The following is a 20,821-nucleotide window of genomic DNA, read 5'->3' as shown; positions in this document are numbered from 1 at the left end:
AGCAGACTCGTCACCGTTTTGGATGAGACCGATGACAGTGGTGTCGTCTGCAAATTTCAGGAGCTTGACAGTGGGGTCTTTAGAAGTGCAGTCATTAGTGTACAGGGAGAAGAGCAGTGGGGAGAGAACGCACCCTTGGGGAGCACCAGTGCTGATTGTGAGTGTCTTGGATGTGTGTTTCCCCAGTCTCACTCGCTGCTGCCGGTCCGTCAGGAAGCTAGTGATCCACTGACAGATCGAGGATGGTATGGAGAGCTGGGTCAGTTTGGCTGTGAGAAGACCAGGCATGATGGTATTGAAGGCCGAACTGAAGTCCACAAAGAGGATCCTTGCATAAGTCCCTGGTCTGTCGAGATGTTGCAGGATATAATGCAGTCCCATGTTGACTGCATCATCCACAGACCTGTTTGCTCTGTAAGCAAACTGAAAGGGATCCAGCAGGGGTCCAGTGATGTCCTTCAGGTGGGCCAGCACCAGTCTTTCAAACGACTTCATGACCACAGACGTGATAGCGACAGGTCTGTAGTCATTAAGTCCAGTGATTTTGGGTTTTTTGGGGACAGGAATGATAGTGGAGCGTTTGAAACAGCAGGGAACTTCACACTGCTCCAATGATCTGTTGAAGATCTGCGTGAAGACCGGGGCCAGTTGGTCAGCGCAGGCTTTTAAACAAGCAGATGAGATGCCGTCTGGGCCTGAGGCTTTCCTAGTCTTCTGTTTTTTGAAGACTCGGCTCACGTCCTCCACACAGACCTTAAGCTCAGGTTGGATGGCAGGAGGGGGAGTGATAATTGGAGTGCAGGAGGTGATGGTGAATGTGTGAAGTGCAGATCAGACCGGGTGTGTGGTGTGAATGAGGGCTTTTCAAACCGGCAGTAAAATGAATTTAAATCGTCAGCCAGGTGTTGATTGTCCACAGATCGAGGGGATGGTGACTTGTAGTTGGTGATGTTCCTCAGGCCATTCCAGACTGATGATGGGTCGTTGGATGAAAACTGTTTTTTCAGTTTATCAGAGTAGTTCCTTTTAGCAACTCTGATCTCCTTTGTCAATCTGTTTCTGGCCTGGTTATACAAGATTTTATCCCCACTTCTGTAAGTATCCTCTTTGGCATGACGAAGGTGTTTGAGTTTCCCAGTAAACCATGGTTTATCATTAGTGAATGATAAGAAAGTCCTGGTAGGAATGCATGTATCCTCACAGAAACTTATATATGATGTTACAGTATCTGTGAGCTCATCCAGATCATTGGTAGCAGCTTCAAAAACAGTCCAATCAGTGCAATCAAAGCAGGCCTGTAGATTCTGCTCTGCTTCATTAGTCCATCTTTTCACAGTCCTTATTCCAGGTTTAGCTGATTTCAGTTTCTGCCTGTAGGTCGGTATGAGATGAACCAAACAGTGATCAGAGAGCCCCAAAGCTGCCCGTGGGACGGAGTGATACGCATTTCTTATTGTGGTGTAACAGTGGTCCAGTATATTACTGTCTCTGGTGGGACATGTAACGTGCTGTCTGTATTTTGGTAGTTCACGGGAAAGATTTGCTTTGTTAAAATCCCCAAGAATGATTAAAAGAGAGTCTGGGTACCTTTGTTCCGTTTCAGATATTTGTTCAGCCAGCTGTTGTAGCCCCGCGCTCACGCACGCATCTGGAGGGATGTAAACATTCACGAGAATGAAAGAGGAAAACTCCCGAGGCGAGTAGAAGGGTTTACAGTTTATGAAATGTGCCTCTAAATTAGGAGAGCACATCTTCTTCAGTGTTGTTACATCTGAACACCAACTTTCGTTAATGTAGAAACACAATCCACCACCTCTCGTTTTCCCCGTTAGCTCCGCGATGCGATCCGCTCGGAACAGCTGGAAGCCCGGCAGATGTATTGCGTTGTCCGGTATGGCTTCACTCAGCCAGGTTTCAGTGAAGCACAAAGCAGCAGAGTTTAAAAAATCCTTGTTAGTGTGGGTGAGGAGAAGAAGTTCATCCGTTTTGTTAGGAAGGGATCGGAGATTCGCGGATGAATACTGGGGAGTGCAGTGCGCAGGCCGCGCTCGCGGAGTTTAACCAGCGCGCCGGCTCGCTTCCCGCGTTTGCGTCTGAACGCGCGTTTGAACAACAGCGCTGCCCCTCCGACGAGAATGTCCAGCAAAACGTCCGAATAATCAAAAGCTGTAGAAAAGGTTTCTGGTGTGTGTTTCCTAATGTCCAGTAGTTCGTCTTTGGTGAAACTGATAGGAAAAGAATGACTAAACGCAGAACAAACGAACAAAAACAACACAATAGCTGGAGAGCTCCACACCGAGGCAGCCATCCGCGGCGCCATCTTGGATGATGATTATAGATTATTCTGCTGATGATGATTATAGATTCTTCTGCTGATGATGATTACAGATTCTTCTGCTGATGATGATTACAGATTCTTCTGCTGATGATATTATAGATTATTCTGCTGATGATGATTATAGATTCTTCTGCTGATGATGATTATAGATTCTTCTGCTGATGATATTATAGATTATTCTGCTGATGATGATTATAGATTATTCTGCTGATGATGATTATAGATTCTTCTGCTGATGATGATTATAGATTTTTCTGCTGATAATGATTATAGATTCTTCTGCTGATGATGATTATAGATTCTTCTGCTGATGATGATTATAGATTCTTCTGCTGATGATGATTACAGATTCTTCTGCTGATGATATTATAGATTCTTCTGCTGATGATGATTATAGATTCTTCTGCTGATGATATTATAGATTATTCTGCTGATGATGATTATAGATTATTCTGCTGATGATGATTATAGATTCTTCTGCTGATAATGATTATAGATTCTTCTGCTGATGATGATTATAGATTCTTCTGCTGATGATATTATAGATTCTTCTGCTGATGATGATTATAGATTCTTCTGCTGATGATATTATAGATTCTTCTGCTGATGATGATTATAGATTCTTCTGCTGATGATGATTATAGATTATTCTGCTGATGATGATTATAGATTCTTCTGCTGATGATGATTATAGATTCTTCTGCTGATGATGATTATAGATTCTTCTGCTGATGATATTATAGATTCTTCTGCTGATGATGATTATAGATTCTTCTGCTGATGATGATTATAGATTCTTCTGCTGATGATATTATAGATTCTTCTGCTGATGATGATTATAGATTATTCTGCTGATGATGATTATAGATTCTTCTGCTGATAATGATTATAGATTATTCTGCTGATGATGATTATAGATTCTTCTGCTGATGATGATTACAGATTCTTCTGCTGATGATATTATAGATTATTCTGCTGATGATGATTATAGATTCTTCTGCTGATAATGATTATAGATTATTCTGCTGATGATGATTATAGATTCTTCTGCTGATGATGATTACAGATTCTTCTGCTAATGATATTATAGATTATTCTGCTGATGATGATTATAGATTCTTCTGCTGATGATGATTACAGATTCTTCTGCTGATGATATTATAGATTATTCTGCTGATGATGATTATAGATTCTTCTGCTGATAATGATTACAGATTCTTCTGCTGATGATATTATAGATTATTCTGCTGATGATGATTATAGATTATTCTGCTGATGATGATTATAGATTCTTCTGCTGATGATGATTACAGATTCTTCTGCTAATGATATTATAGATTATTCTGCTGATGATGATTATAGATTCTTCTGCTGATGATGATTACAGATTCTTCTGCTGATGATATTATAGATTATTCTGCTGATGATGATTATAGATTCTTCTGCTGATGATGATTACAGATTCTTCTGCTGATGATATTATAGATTATTCTGCTGATGATGATTATAGATTCTTCTGCTGATGATGATTATAGATTCTTCTGCTGATAATGATTATAGATTATTCTGCTGATGATGATTATAGATTCTTCTGCTGATGATGATTACAGATTCTTCTGCTAATGATATTATAGATTATTCTGCTGATGATGATTATAGATTCTTCTGCTGATGATGATTACAGATTCTTCTGCTGATGATATTATAGATTATTCTGCTGATGATGATTATAGATTCTTCTGCTGATGATGATTACAGATTCTTCTGCTGATGATATTATAGATTATTCTGCTGATGATGATTATAGATTCTTCTGCTGATGATGATTACAGATTCTTCTGCTGATGATGATTATAGATTATTCTGCTGATGATGATTATAGATTCTTCTGCTGATAATGATTATAGATTCTTCTGCTGATAATGATTATAGATTCTTCGGCTGATAATGATTATAGATTATTCTGCTAATAATGATTATAGATTATTCTGCTAATAATGATTATAGATTATTCTGCTGATGATGATTATAGATTCTTCTGCTGATAATGATTATAGATTCTTCGGCTGATAATGATTATAGATTATTCTGCTAATAATGATTATAGATTATTCTGCTAATAATGATTATAGATTATTCTGCTGATGATGATTATAGATTCTTCTGCTGATTATGATTATAGATTCTTCGGCTGATAATGATTATAGATTATCCTGCTAATAATGAATATAGATTATTCTGCTAATAATGATTATAGATTATTCTGCTGATGATGATTATAGATTATTCTGCTGATTATGATTATAGATTCTTCTGCTGATAATGATTATAGATTCTTCTGCTGATAATGATTATAGATTCTTCGGCTGATAATGATTATAGATTCTTCGGCTGATAATGATTATAGATTATTCTGCTGATGATGATTATAGATTCTTCTGCTGATGATGATTACAGATTCTTCTGCTGATGATATTATAGATTATTCTGCTGATGATGATTATAGATTATTCTGCTGATGATATTATAGATTATTCTGCTGCTGATGATTATAGATTCTTCTGCTGATAATGATTATAGATTCTTCTGCTGATAATGATTATAGATTCTTCGGCTGATAATGATTATAGATTATTCTGCTAATAATGATTATAGATTATTCTGCTAATAATGATTATAGATTATTCTTCTGATGATATTATAGATTCTTCTGCTGAAAATGATTATAGATTCTTCGGCTGATAATGATTATAGATTATTCTGCTAATAATGATTATAGATTATTCTGCTAATAATGATTATAGATTATTCTGCTGATGATGATTATAGATTCTTCTGCTGATAATGATTATAGATTCTTCGGCTGATAATGATTATAGATTATCCTGCTAATAATGAATATAGATTATTCTGCTAATAATGATTATAGATTATTCTGCTGATGATGATTATAGATTATTCTGCTGATTATGATTATAGATTCTTCTGCTGATAATGATTATAGATTCTTCTGCTGATAATGATTATAGATTCTTCGGCTGATAATGATTATAGATTCTTCGGCTGATAATGATTATAGATTATTCTGCTGATGATGATTATAGATTCTTCTGCTGATGATGATTATAGATTATTCTGCTGATGATGATTATAGATTCTTCTGCTGAGGATGATTATAGATTCTTCTGCTGATGATGATTATAGATTCTTCTGCTGATGATGATTATAGATTCTTCTGCTGAGGATGATTACAGATTCTTCTTCTGATGATGATTATAGATTCTTCTGCTGAGGATGATTATAGATTCTTCTGCTGATAATGATTATAGATTCTTCTGCTGATGATGATTATAGATTCTTCTGCTGAGGATGATTACAGATTCTTCTTCTGATGATGATTATAGATTATTCTGCTAATAATGATTATAGATTATTCTGCTGATGATGATTACAGATTCTTCTGCTGATAATGATTATAGATTCTTCTGCTGATGATGATTATAGATTATTCTGCTGATGATGATTATAGATTCTTCTGCTGATGATGATTATAGATTATTCTGCTGATAATGATTATAGATTCTTCTGCTGATGATGATTATAGATTCTTCTTCTGATGATGATTACAGATTCTTCTTCTGATGATGATTACAGATTCTTCTGCTGATGATGATTATAGATTCTTCTGCTGATGATGATTATAGATTCTTCTTCTGATGATGATTACAGATTCTTCTTCTGATGATGATTACAGATTCTTCTGCTGATAATGATTATAGATTCTTCTGCTGATGATGATTATAGATTCTTCTGCTGATAATGATTATAGATTATTCTGCTGATAATGATTATAGATTCTTCTGCTGATGATGATTATAGATTCTTCTTCTGATGATGATTACAGATTCTTCTTCTGATGATGATTACAAATTCTTCTGCTGATGATGATTATAGATTCTTCTGCTGATGATGATTATAGATTCTTCTTCTGATGATGATTACAGATTCTTCTGCTGATGATGATTATAGATTCTTCTGCTGATGATGATTATAAATTCTTCGGCTGATAATGATTATAGATTCTTCTGCTGATGATGATTATAGATTCTTCTTCTGATGATGATTACAGATTCTTCTGCTGATGATGATTACAGATTCTTCTGCTGATGATGATTATAAATTCTTCGGCTGATAATGATTATAGATTCTTCGGCTGATAATGATTATAGATTCTTCTGCTGATGATGATTATAGATTCTTCTGCTGATGATGATTATAGATTCTTCTGCTGATGATGATTATAGATTCTTCTGCTGATGATGATTATAGATTCTTCTGCTGATGATGATTATAGATTCTTCTGCTGATAATGATTATAGATTATTCTGCTGATGATGATTATAGATTCTTCTGCTGATGATGATTATAAATTCTTCGGCTGATAATGATTATAGATTCTTCGGCTGATAATGATTATAGGTTCTTCTGCTGATGATGATTATAGATTCTTCTGCTGATGATGATTATAGATTCTTCTGCTGATGATGATTATAGATTCTTCTGCTGATGATGATTATAGATTCTTCTGCTGATAATGATTATAGATTATTCTGCTGATAATGATTATAGATTCTTCTGCTGATGATGATTATAGATTCTTCTGCTGATAATGATTATAGATTATTCTGCTGATGATGATTATAGATTCTTCTTCTGATGATGATTACAGATTCTTCTTCTGATGATGATTATAGATTATTCTGCTAATAATGATTATAGATTCTTCTGCTGATAATGATTATAGATTATTCTGCTGATGATGATTATAGATTCTTCTGCTGATGATGATTATAGATTCTTCTGCTGATAATGATTATAGATTATTCTGCTAATAATGATTATAGATTATTCTGCTGATGATGATTATAGATTATTCTGCTGATAATGATTATAGATTCTTCGGCTGATAATGATTATAGATTATTCTGCTAATAATGATTATAGATTATTCTGCTGATGATGATTATAGATTATTCTGCTGATAATGATTATAGATTCTTCGGCTGATAATGATTATAGATTATTCTGCTAATAATGATTATAGATTATTCTGCTGATGATGATTATAGATTATTCTGCTGATAATGATTATAGATTCTTCGGCTGATGATGATTATAGATTCTTCTGCTGATAATGATTATAGATTCTTCTTCTGATGATGATTATAGATTATTCTGCTGATGATGATTATAGATTCTTCTGCTGATGATGATTATAGATTCTTCTGCTAATAATGATTATAGATTCTTCTGCTGATGATGATTATAGATTATTCTGCTGATGATGATTATAGATTCTTCTGCTGATAATGATTATAGATTCTTCTGCTGATGATGATTATAGATTCTTCTGCTGATGATGATTATAGATTCTTCTGCTGATAATGATTATAGATTCTTCGGCTGATGATGATTATAGATTATTCTGCTGATGATGATTATAGATTATTCTGCTGATAATGATTATAGATTCTTCTGCTAATAATGATTATAGATTATTCTGCTGATGATGATTACAGATTATTCTGCTGATGATGATTATAGATTATTCTGCTGATGATGATTATAGATTATTCTGCTGATAATGATTATAGATTCTTCTGCTAATAATGATTATAGATTCTTCTGCTGATAATGATTATAGATTATTCGGCTGATGATGATTATAGATTATTCTGCTGATGATGATTATAGATTATTCTGCTGATAATGATTATAGATTCTTCTGCTAATAATGATTATAGATTATTCTGCTGATGATGATTACAGATTATTCTGCTGATGATGATTATAGATTCTTCTGCTAATAATGATTATAGATTATTCTGCTGATGATGATTACAGATTATTCTGCTGATAATGATTATAGATTCTTCTGCTAATAATGATTATAGATTATTCTGCTGATGATGATTATAGATTATTCTGCTGATGATGATTATAGATTCTTCTGCTAATAATGATTATAGATTCTTCTGCTGATGATGATTATAGATTATTCTGCTGATGATGATTATAGATTATTCTGCTGATAATGATTATAGATTCTTCTGCTGATGATGATTATAGATTCTTCTGCTGATGATGATTATAGATTCTTCTGCTGATGATGATTATAGATTATTCTGCTGATGATGATTATAGATTATTCTGCTGATGATGATTATAGATTCTTCTGCTAATAATGATTATAGATTCTTCTGCTGATGATGATTATAGATTATTCTGCTGATGATGATTATAGATTATTCTGCTGATAATGATTATAGATTCTTCTGCTGATGATGATTATAGATTATTCTGCTAATAATGATTATAGATTATTCTGCTGATGATGATTATAGATTATTCTGCTGATGATGATTATAGATTATTCTGCTGATGATGATTATAGATTATTCTGCTGATGATGATTATAGATTATTCTGCTAATAATGATTATAGATTATTCTGCTGATGATGATTATAGATTATTCTGCTGATGATGATTATAGATTCTTCTGCTAATAATGATTATAGATTCTTCTGCTGATGATGATTATAGATTATTCTGCTGATGATGATTATAGATTATTCTGCTGATAATGATTATAGATTCTTCTGCTGATGATGATTACAGATTCTTCTTCTGATGATGATTATAGATTCTTCGGCTGATAATGATTATAGATTCTTCGGCTGATAATGATTATAGATTATTCTGCTGATGATGATTATAGATTATTCTGCTGATAATGATTATAGATTCTTCTGCTGATGATGATTATAGATTCTTCTGCTGATGATGATTATAGATTCTTCTTCTGATGATGATTACAGATTCTTCTTCTGATGATGATTATATATTCTTCTGCTAATAATGATTATAGATTCTTCGGCTGATAATGATTATAGATTCTTCGGCTGATAATGATTATAGATTATTCTGCTGATGATGATTATAGATTCTTCTGCTGATGATGATTATAGATTCTTCTGCTGATGATATTATAGATTCTTCTGCTGATGATGATTATAGATTCTTCTGCTGATGATGATTATAGATTCTTCTGCTGATAATGATTATAGATTATTCTGCTAATAATGATTATAGATTATTCTGCTGATGATGATTATAGATTATTCTGCTGATAATGATTATAGATTCTTCGGCTGATAATGATTATAGATTATTCTGCTAATAATGATTATAGATTATTCTGCTGATGATGATTATAGATTATTCTGCTGATAATGATTATAGATTCTTCGGCTGATAATGATTATAGATTATTCTGCTAATAATGATTATAGATTATTCTGCTGATGATGATTATAGATTATTCTGCTGATAATGATTATAGATTCTTCGGCTGATGATGATTATAGATTCTTCTGCTGATAATGATTATAGATTCTTCTTCTGATGATGATTATAGATTATTCTGCTGATGATGATTATAGATTCCTCTGCTGATGATGATTATAGATTCTTCTGCTAATAATGATTATAGATTCTTCTGCTGATGATGATTATAGATTATTCTGCTGATGATGATTATAGATTCTTCTGCTGATAATGATTATAGATTCTTCGGCTGATGATGATTATAGATTATTCTGCTGATGATGATTATAGATTATTCTGCTGATAATGATTATAGATTCTTCTGCTAATAATGATTATAGATTATTCTGCTGATGATGATTACAGATTATTCTGCTGATGATGATTATAGATTATTCTGCTGATGATGATTATAGATTATTCTGCTGATGATGATTATAGATTCTTCTGCTGATGATGATTATAGATTCTTCTGCTGATAATGATTATAGATTCTTCGGCTGATGATGATTATAGATTATTCTGCTGATGATGATTATAGATTATTCTGCTGATAATGATTATAGATTCTTCTGCTAATAATGATTATAGATTATTCTGCTGATGATGATTACAGATTATTCTGCTGATGATGATTATAGATTATTCTGCTGATGATGATTATAGATTATTCTGCTGATAATGATTATAGATTCTTCTGCTAATAATGATTATAGATTCTTCTGCTGATAATGATTATAGATTCTTCGGCTGATGATGATTATAGATTATTCTGCTGATGATGATTATAGATTATTCTGCTGATAATGATTATAGATTCTTCTGCTAATAATGATTATAGATTATTCTGCTGATGATGATTACAGATTATTCTGCTGATGATGATTATAGATTCTTCTGCTAATAATGATTATAGATTATTCTGCTGATGATGATTACAGATTATTCTGCTGATAATGATTATAGATTCTTCTGCTAATAATGATTATAGATTATTCTGCTGATGATGATTATAGATTATTCTGCTGATGATGATTATAGATTCTTCTGCTAATAATGATTATAGATTCTTCTGCTGATGATGATTATAGATTATTCTGCTGATGATGATTATAGATTATTCTGCTGATAATGATTATAGATTCTTCTGCTGATGATGATTATAGATTCTTCTGCTGATGATGATTATAGATTCTTCTGCTGATGATGATTATAGATTATTCTGCTGATGATGATTATAGATTATTCTGCTGATGATGATTATAGATTCTTCTGCTAATAATGATTATAGATTCTTCTGCTGATGATGATTATAGATTATTCTGCTGATGATGATTATAGATTATTCTGCTGATAATGATTATAGATTCTTCTGCTGATGATGATTATAGATTATTCTGCTAATAATGATTATAGATTATTCTGCTGATGATGATTATAGATTATTCTGCTGATGATGATTATAGATTATTCTGCTGATGATGATTATAGATTATTCTGCTGATGATGATTATAGATTATTCTGCTAATAATGATTATAGATTATTCTGCTGATGATGATTATAGATTATTCTGCTGATGATGATTATAGATTCTTCTGCTAATAATGATTATAGATTCTTCTGCTGATGATGATTATAGATTATTCTGCTGATGATGATTATAGATTATTCTGCTGATAATGATTATAGATTCTTCTGCTGATGATGATTACAGATTCTTCTTCTGATGATGATTATAGATTCTTCGGCTGATAATGATTATAGATTCTTCGGCTGATAATGATTATAGATTATTCTGCTGATGATGATTATAGATTATTCTGCTGATAATGATTATAGATTCTTCTGCTGATGATGATTATAGATTCTTCTGCTGATGATGATTATAGATTCTTCTTCTGATGATGATTACAGATTCTTCTTCTGATGATGATTATATATTCTTCTGCTAATAATGATTATAGATTCTTCGGCTGATAATGATTATAGATTCTTCGGCTGATAATGATTATAGATTATTCTGCTGATGATGATTATAGATTCTTCTGCTGATGATGATTATAGATTCTTCTGCTGATGATATTATAGATTCTTCTGCTGATGATGATTATAGATTCTTCTGCTGATGATGATTATAGATTCTTCTGCTGATGATGATTATAGATTATTCTGCTGATGATGATTATAGATTATTCTGCTGATAATGATTATAGATTCTTCTGCTGATGATGATTATAGATTCTTCTGCTAATAATGATTATAGATTCTTCGGCTGATAATGATTATAGATTATTCTGCTGATGATGATTATAGATTCTTCTGCTGATGATGATTATAGATTCTTCTTCTGATGATGATTACAGATTCTTCTTCTGATGATGATTATATATTCTTCTGCTAATAATGATTATAGATTCTTCGGCTGATAATGATTATAGATTCTTCGGCTGATAATGATTATAGATTATTCTGCTGATGATGATTATAGATTCTTCTGCTGATAATGATTATAGATTCTTCTGCTGATGATGATTATAGATTCTTCTGCTGATAATGATTATAGATTCTTCTGCTAATAATGATTATAGATTCTTCTGCTGATGATGATTATAGATTCTTCTGCTAATAATGATTATAGATTCTTCTGCTGATGATGATTATAGATTCTTCTGCTGATAATGATTATAGATTATTCTGCTGATGATGATTATAGATTCTTCTGCTGATAATGATTATAGATTCTTCTGCTGATGATGATTATAGATTCTTCTGCTGATAATGATTATAGATTCTTCGGCTGATAATGATTATAGATTATTCTGCTGATGATGATTATAGATTATTCTGCTGATAATGATTATAGATTCTTCTGCTGATAATGATTATAGATTATTCTGCTGATAATGATTATAGATTCTTCTGCTGAAGATATTATAGATTCTTCTGCTGATAATGATTATAGATTCTTCTGCTGATGATGATTATAGATTCTTCGGCTGATGATGATTATAGATTCTTCGGCTGATAATGATTATAGATTCTTCTGCTGATAATGATTATAGATTCTTCTGCTGAAGATACTATAGATTATTCTTCTGATAATGATTATAGATTCTTCTGATGATAATGATTATAGATTATTCTTCTGATGATGATTATAGATTCTTCTGCTGATAATGATTATAGATTCTTCGGCTGATAATGATTATAGATTATTCTGCTGATGATGATTATAGATTATTCTGCTGATAATGATTATAGATTCTTCTGCTAATAATGATTATAGATTCTTCTGCTGAAGATATTATAGATTCTTCTGCTGATAATGATTATAGATTCTTCGGCTGATAATGATTATAGATTATTCTGCTGATGATGATTATAGATTATTCTGCTGATAATGATTATAGATTCTTCTGCTGATGATGATTATAGATTCTGCTGATGATATTATAGATTCTTCTGCTGATGATGATTATAGATTCTTCTGCTGATGATGATTATAGATTCTTCTGCTGATGATGATTATAGATTCTTCGGCTGATAATGATTATAGATTCTTCTGCTAATAATGATTATAGATTATTCTGCTGATGATGATTATAGATTCTTCTTCTGATGATGATTATAGATTCTTCTGCTGATGATGATTACAGATTCTTCTTCTGATGATGATTATATATTCTTCTGCTAATAATGATTATAGATTCTTCTGCTGATGATGATTATAGATTCTTCTGCTGATGATGATTATAGATTCTTCTGCTGATGATGATTACAGATTCTTCTTCTGATGATGATTATATATTCTTCTGCTAATAATGATTATAGATTCTTCGGCTGATAATGATTATAGATTCTTCTGCTGATGATGATTATAGATTCTTCTGCTGATAATGATTATAGATTATTCTGCTGATGATGATTATAGATTCTTCTGCTGAAGATATTATAGATTCTTCTGCTGATAATGATTATAGATTATTCTGCTGATAATGATTATAGATTCTTCTGCTGATGATGATTATAGATTATTCTGCTGATGATGATTATAGATTCTTCTTGTTCTGATGATTACAGAGTATTCTGCTGATAATGATTATAGATTCTTCTGCTGATGATGATTATAGATTCTTCTGCTGATGATGATTATAGATTCTTCTGCTGATGATGATTATAGATTCTTCTGCTAATAATGATTATAGATTCTTCTGCTGATGATGATTATAGATTCTTCTGCTGATAATGATTATAGATTCTTCTGCTGATAATGATTATAGATTCTTCTGCTGATAATGATTATAGATTCTTCTGCTGATGATGATTATAGATTCTTCTGCTGATGATGATTATAGATTCTTCTGCTGATGATGATTATAGATTCTTCTGCTGATGATGATTATAGATTCTTCTGCTGATAATGATTATAGATTCTTCTGCTGATATTGATTATAGATTCTTCTGCTGATGATGATTATAGATTCTTCTGCTGATAATGATTATAGATTCTTCTGCTGATAATGATTATAGATTCTTCTGCTGATGATGATTATAGATTCTTCTGCTGATAATGATTATAGATTCTTCTGCTGATGATGATTATAGATTCTTCTGCTGATAATGATTATAGATTCTTCTGCTGATGATGATTATAGATTCTTCTGCTGATGATGATTATAGATTCTTCTGCTGATAATGATTATAGATTCTTCTGCTGATGATGATTATAGATTATTCTGCTGATGATGATTATAGATTCTTCTGCTGATAATGATTATAGATTCTTCTGCTGATATTGATTATAGATTCTTCTGCTGATGATGATTATAGATTCTTCTGCTGATAATGATTATAGATTCTTCTGCTGATAATGATTATAGATTCTTCTGCTGATGATGATTATAGATTCTTCTGCTGATAATGATTATAGATTCTTCTGCTGATGATGATTATAGATTCTTCTGCTGATAATGATTATAGATTCTTCTGCTGATGATGATTATAGATTCTTCTGCTGATGATGATTATAGATTCTTCTGCTGATAATGATTATAGATTCTTCTGCTGATAATGATTATAGATTCTTCTGCTGATGATGATTATAGATTCTTCTGCTGATGATGATTATAGATTCTTCTGCTGATAATGATTATAGATTCTTCTGCTGATAATGATTATAGATTCTTCTGCTGATGATGATTATAGATTCTTCTGCTGATAATGATTATAGATTCTTCTGCTGATGATGATTATAGATTCTTCTGCTGATGATGATTATAGATTCTTCTGCTGATGATGATTATAGATTCTTCTGCTGATGATGATTATAGATTCTTCTGCTGATGATGATTATAGATTCTTCTGCTGATGATGATTATAGATTTTTCTGCTGATGATGATTATAGATTCTTCTGCTGATGATGATTATAGATTCTTCTGCTGATGATGATTATAGATTCTTCTGCTGATAATGATTATAGATTCTTCTGCTGATGATGATTATAGATTATTCTGCTGCTGATGATTATAGATTCTTCTGCTGATGATGATTATAGATTCTTCTGCTAATAATGATTATAGATTCTTCTGCTGATAATGATTATAGATTCTTCTGCTGATGATGATTATAGATTCTTCTGCTGATGATGATTATAGATTCTTCTGCTGATAATGATTATAGATTCTTCTGCTGATAATGATTATAGATTCTTCTGCTGATGATGATTATAGATTATTCTGCTGCTGATGATTATAGATTCTTCTGCTGATGATGATTATAGATTCTTCTGCTGATGATGATTATAGATTCTTCTGCTGATGATGATTATAGATTCTTCTGCTGATGATGATTATAGATTATTCTGCTGATGATGATTATAGATTCTTCTGCTGATGATGATTATAGATTCTTCTGCTGATGATGATTATAGATTCTTCTGCTGATAATGATTATAGATTCTTCTGCTGATAATGATTATAGATTCTTCTGCTGATGATGATTATAGATTATTCTGCTGCTGATGATTATAGATTCTTCTGCTGATGATATTTATAGATTCTTCTGCTAATAATGATTATAGATTCTTCTGCTGATAATGATTATAGATTCTTCTGCTGATAATGATTATAGATTCTTCTGCTGATGATGATTATAGATTCTTCTGCTAATAATGATTATAGATTCTTCTGCTGATAATGATTATAGATTCTTCTGCTGATGATGATTATAGATTCTTCTGCTGATGATGATTACAGATTATTCTGCTGATGATGATTATAGATTCTGCTGCTGCTGCTGTTGATTAATAATAATAATAATAATAATTAATTACATTTATATAGCGCTTTTCTCAACACTCAAAACACTTTACATAGAAGCAATTTGAGTATTGATTATTGCTGCTGCTGCTGATAAAGTACAAAACTTGCTACTGCCAATAAATACACGCTGCTGTGAGCAAACAAGACATGCTGCTACTGTACAAGCATATATGAATTACCCCATAGCAGATCTATACAGGTGGAGCTGGGGAAGGTGGAGGGTGGGAGCCGTACAGTGGGAACCAACCAGCTGAGAGTGACGTGACTGGGTTAAATACCTATCAGCCTGTGCCATCTAGAGTTTCCTGACAGAACTTTGCATTTCTTTACAATTATTATATTATGTCACTGATTTTAACTGTATTTTTATCAGATAAATGCAGCCTTGGTGAGCAGAAAAGACTTTTGCAAACATAAAAAATGTTAATTATTCCAATGGCATGTGTTTAAATACGAATGTACATGCTATTGCAGTAACTGAAAGTGCTTTACACAGACAGAAGAGCGAGTTCTTATACAATCTCAACCAGTCTGTGTGCATTTTTATCACAGTGAAATCATTACCGCAGTAAAAGACGAGCCCTCCGGCTACAGTTCACCTTCACACGCCACATTAGGCCAATCGAGTTCTAGTGTCGCTGGCAGCAGTTCAGCATTCAGGAATTCACACGAATGATGTTTTGGGTCAAAGTTGATGATTTGAGGAGCAACACCAGTTTGTTTTCCGGGAATATTGTGCATTTGGTGTTTATTATCATTGTTAGGGCCAGAGCACCGGAAGTACTGCTACTACTACTATTATTATTATTATTGTTATTATTATTATTATTATTATTATTATTAAGAGGCTCAAATCCCAGAACAAACTTATCATATAATATTGACCTTTTGAGGTTGATGTTCAACATGTTCTGAATGTAAAGCTTCTTCACTTATCATTTGCTGAATTAAACAAAACAATTAAACCAACATAAAGATTTAAACTAATTATCTTCATACCTATTTCTTATTTGTGTACCACATGTAGCCTATTTTTACCATCTAACAGATTTTTATGATTATGTAAATAATATTAATATTCAGATAATTTATTAAAAGGTGTTTTAAACACAGTTGTCTGTTCGTGTTGTTTGCATGAGTGAACGCAGGCGTGTTAATCAGGTTTCCATAGAGGCTCATTAGACTGGATCAAGCAGAAACCAGTTCAGCAAGTGTCAGTGTCTTCGGTGTAATCTCCACGTATGACTTCGAGAAGCTCGAGTGACTGCGCTTTAGTGTCGAGCTGATGATGTTGTCTGTGAGTTTCTCTGGAGACAGTATTTGAGGTAACGTTTGCAAGCTTTAGAAACTTAGAAGTTGATCTATTTCTTGTTAAAGCTGTTCTGCTCTGGCTCTTAAAGCAAACATGTTTTATTTGTGCTTTCATTTCCTTCTAACTAAATAAGTTTGTTTGATCGCCGCCACAGTTTCATCTCTGATGGTAAATATGAATTCTGATTAACTTCGGCTTCTGAAATACAGCTGTTCTCTTGCTCATGTCAAGCTTTGCTTTATAAAATCAGATGGAAACATTATGAACTTCTGTAATTATTTAAAGCTTCTGAATTCAGTGACGAAAGTCTTATTTCAGAAACAATAATAAACTATATTATTTGTGTGCCATTAGTAATGATAATAAGCATCATCTGAAATGACTGCCTTGTAAATATTAATATGAAAGGGTTTCTGTTGATTGTTTGTGAACTTTCTGGAACTTGTTGAAGTGTTTAAAGTTGCTTCTGTTGTTTCACAGAAAGCATCCAGATATCGTCTTTATACAAACGTGGGAGTGTTTTCAGCCTTTCACTTTCATTTGAGTTGTGTGGTGTGTGACAGGCATAAACTCTTCGTAGAAACATAAATCAGCACTTTTCCTGTCAGGTTGTGGATAATTGCATCATATTGAGTCATATGTAGAGCGGTGTGTGAGTGTGTGTGTGTTTGTGCATCAGATATCAGCAGGAGATCAGTGGAGTCGCAGTCAAGGCCAAGAACAGCATGTTCATAAGAAGATCTTCAGAGAACAGAAGTTCACAAAATCCAGACGAAACACATCCGGAGATCCTGGAGCACAACAGCAGCGTCACACGCAGGTGAACACACACACACACACACACACACACACACACACACACACACACACACACACACACACACACACAGGTGAACACACACACACACACACACACACACACAGGTGAACACACACACACACACACACACAGGTGAACACACACACACACACACAGGTGAACACACACACACAGGTGAACACACACACACAGGTGAACACACACACGCACACACACACACACACACACAGGTGAACACACACACACACAGGTGAACACACACACACACACACACACACAGGTGAACACACACACACACAGGTGAACACACACATACACACACACACACACAGGTGAACACACACACACACACATACACAGGTGAACACACACACATACACAGGTGAAGACACACACACATACACAGGTGAACACACACACACATACACAGGTGAACACACACACACACACATACACAGGTGAACACACACACACACACACACATACACAGGTGAACACACACACACACATACATACACGTGTGAACACACACACACACGCAGGTGAACACACACACACACACACCCACCCACACACACACGTAGGTGAACACACACACACATACCCACCCACACACACGCAGGTGAACACACACACACAGACACACACAAACACACACACGCAGGTGAAAGCACGCACACACTCATGTGAACACTAGATGATGACATTGATCTCCTGTGCATTAGATCCACGATCATCGAGGAGGGTTTGAACAGATCTGCCGTTCATAACGTGAGTTTATTCTTCATCACTCACTCTCTTCATCACTCACTCTCTTGATCACTCACTCTCTTCATCACTCACTCTCTTCATCACTCACTCTCTTCATCACTCACTCTCTCCATCACTCACTCTCTTCATCACTCACTCTCTTCATCATCACTCACTTTCTTCATCATCACTCACTCTCTTCATCATCACTCACTCTCTTCATCACTCACTCTCTTCATCATCACTCACTCTCTTCATCACTCACTCTCTTCATCACTCACTCTCTTCATCACTCACTCTCTCCATCACTCACTCTCTTCATCACTCACTCTCTTCATCATCACTCACTTTCTTCATCATCACTCACTCTCTTCATCATCACTCAATCTTTTCATCACTCACTCTCTTCATCATCACTCACTTTCTTCATCATCACTCACTCTCTTCATCATCACTCACTCTCTTCATCATCACTCAATCTTTTCATCACTCACTCTCTTCATCATCACTCACTTTCTTCATCATCACTCACTCTCTTCATCATCACTCAATCTTTTCTTCACTCACTCTCTTCATCACTCACTCTCTTCATCACTCACTCTCTTCATCATCACTCATTCTCTTCATCATCACTCAATCTTTTCATCACTCACTCTCTTCATCATCACTCACTTTCTTCATCATCATTCACTCTCTTCATCATCACTCAATCTTTTCTTCACTCACTCTCTTCATCATCACTCAATCTTTTCATCACTCACTCTCTTCATCATCACTCAATCTCTTCATCACTCACTCTCTTCATCACTCACTCTCTTCATCACTCACTCTCTTCATCATCACTCTCTTCATCACTCACTCTCTTCATCATCACTCACTCTCTTCATCACTCAATAACTTCATCACTCACTCTCTTCATCACTCAATAACTTCATCATCACTCACTCTCTTCATCATCACTCACTTTCTTCATCATCACTCACTCTCTTCATCATCACTCATTCTCTTCATCATCACTCAATCTTTTCATCACTCACTCTCTTCATCATCACTCACTTTCTTCATCATCACTCACTCTCTTCATCATCACTCAATCTTTTCTTCACTCACTCTCTTCATCACTCACTCTCTTCATCACTCACTCTCTTCATCATCACTCATTCTCTTCATCATCACTCAATCTTTTCATCACTCACTCTCTTCATCATCACTCACTCTCTTCATCATCACTCAATCTTTTCTTCACTCACTCTCTTCATCATCACTCAATCTTTTCATCACTCACTCTCTTCATCATCACTCACTCTCTTCATCACTCACTCTCTTCATCACTCACTCTCTTCATCACTCACTCTCTTCATCATCACTCTCTTCATCACTCACTCTCTTCATCATCACTCACTCTCTTCATCACTCAATAACTTCATCACTCACTCTCTTCATCACTCAATAACTTCATCATCACTCACTCTCTTCATCATCACTCACTTTCTTCATCATCACTCACTCTCTTCATCATCACTCATTCTCTTCATCATCACTCAATCTTTTCATCACTCACTCTCTTCATCATCACTCACTTTCTTCATCATCACTCACTCTCTTCATCATCACTCAATCTTTTCTTCACTCACTCTCTTCATCACTCACTCTCTTCATCACTCACTCTCTTCATCATCACTCATTCTCTTCATCATCACTCAATCTTTTCATCACTCACTCTCTTCATCATCACTCACTTTCTTCATCATCACTCACTCTCTTCATCATCACTCAATCTTTTCTTCACTCACTCTCTTCATCATCACTCAATCTTTTCATCACTCACTCTCTTCATCATCACTCAATCTTTTCATCATCACTCAATCTCTTCATCATCACTCAATCTTTT

At 33.6% G+C, this 20,821-nt stretch overlaps 1 long non-coding RNA gene across 2 annotated transcripts in view; it reads left to right on the top strand.

Moving 5' to 3' along the window:
• The window catches only part of LOC143703213 (uncharacterized), a 28,381-nt gene extending 9,289 nt beyond the window's left edge, over positions 1–19,092 (top strand). The window contains exons 1-3 of one of the 2 annotated variants that reach the window (XR_013190813.1): positions 17,289–17,373; positions 18,040–18,180; positions 18,906–19,092. This is a non-coding gene — a long non-coding RNA (uncharacterized LOC143703213). Of the gene's footprint in view, positions 1–17,288; positions 17,374–18,039; positions 18,181–18,905 lie in introns of those variants that run through there. The other variant, XR_013190812.1, reaches the window with a different exon arrangement.
• The last annotated feature ends 1,729 nt before the right edge of the window (positions 19,093–20,821 follow it).

The sequence above is a fragment of the Siphateles boraxobius genome, unplaced genomic scaffold (genome assembly GCF_051911475.1).
Source record: "Siphateles boraxobius isolate OS27281-9 unplaced genomic scaffold, OSU_SipBor_1 383, whole genome shotgun sequence".
NCBI classification, from domain to species: domain Eukaryota; kingdom Metazoa; phylum Chordata; class Actinopteri; order Cypriniformes; family Leuciscidae; genus Siphateles; species Siphateles boraxobius.
This window is presented reverse-complemented; position numbering and strand designations above follow the sequence as displayed.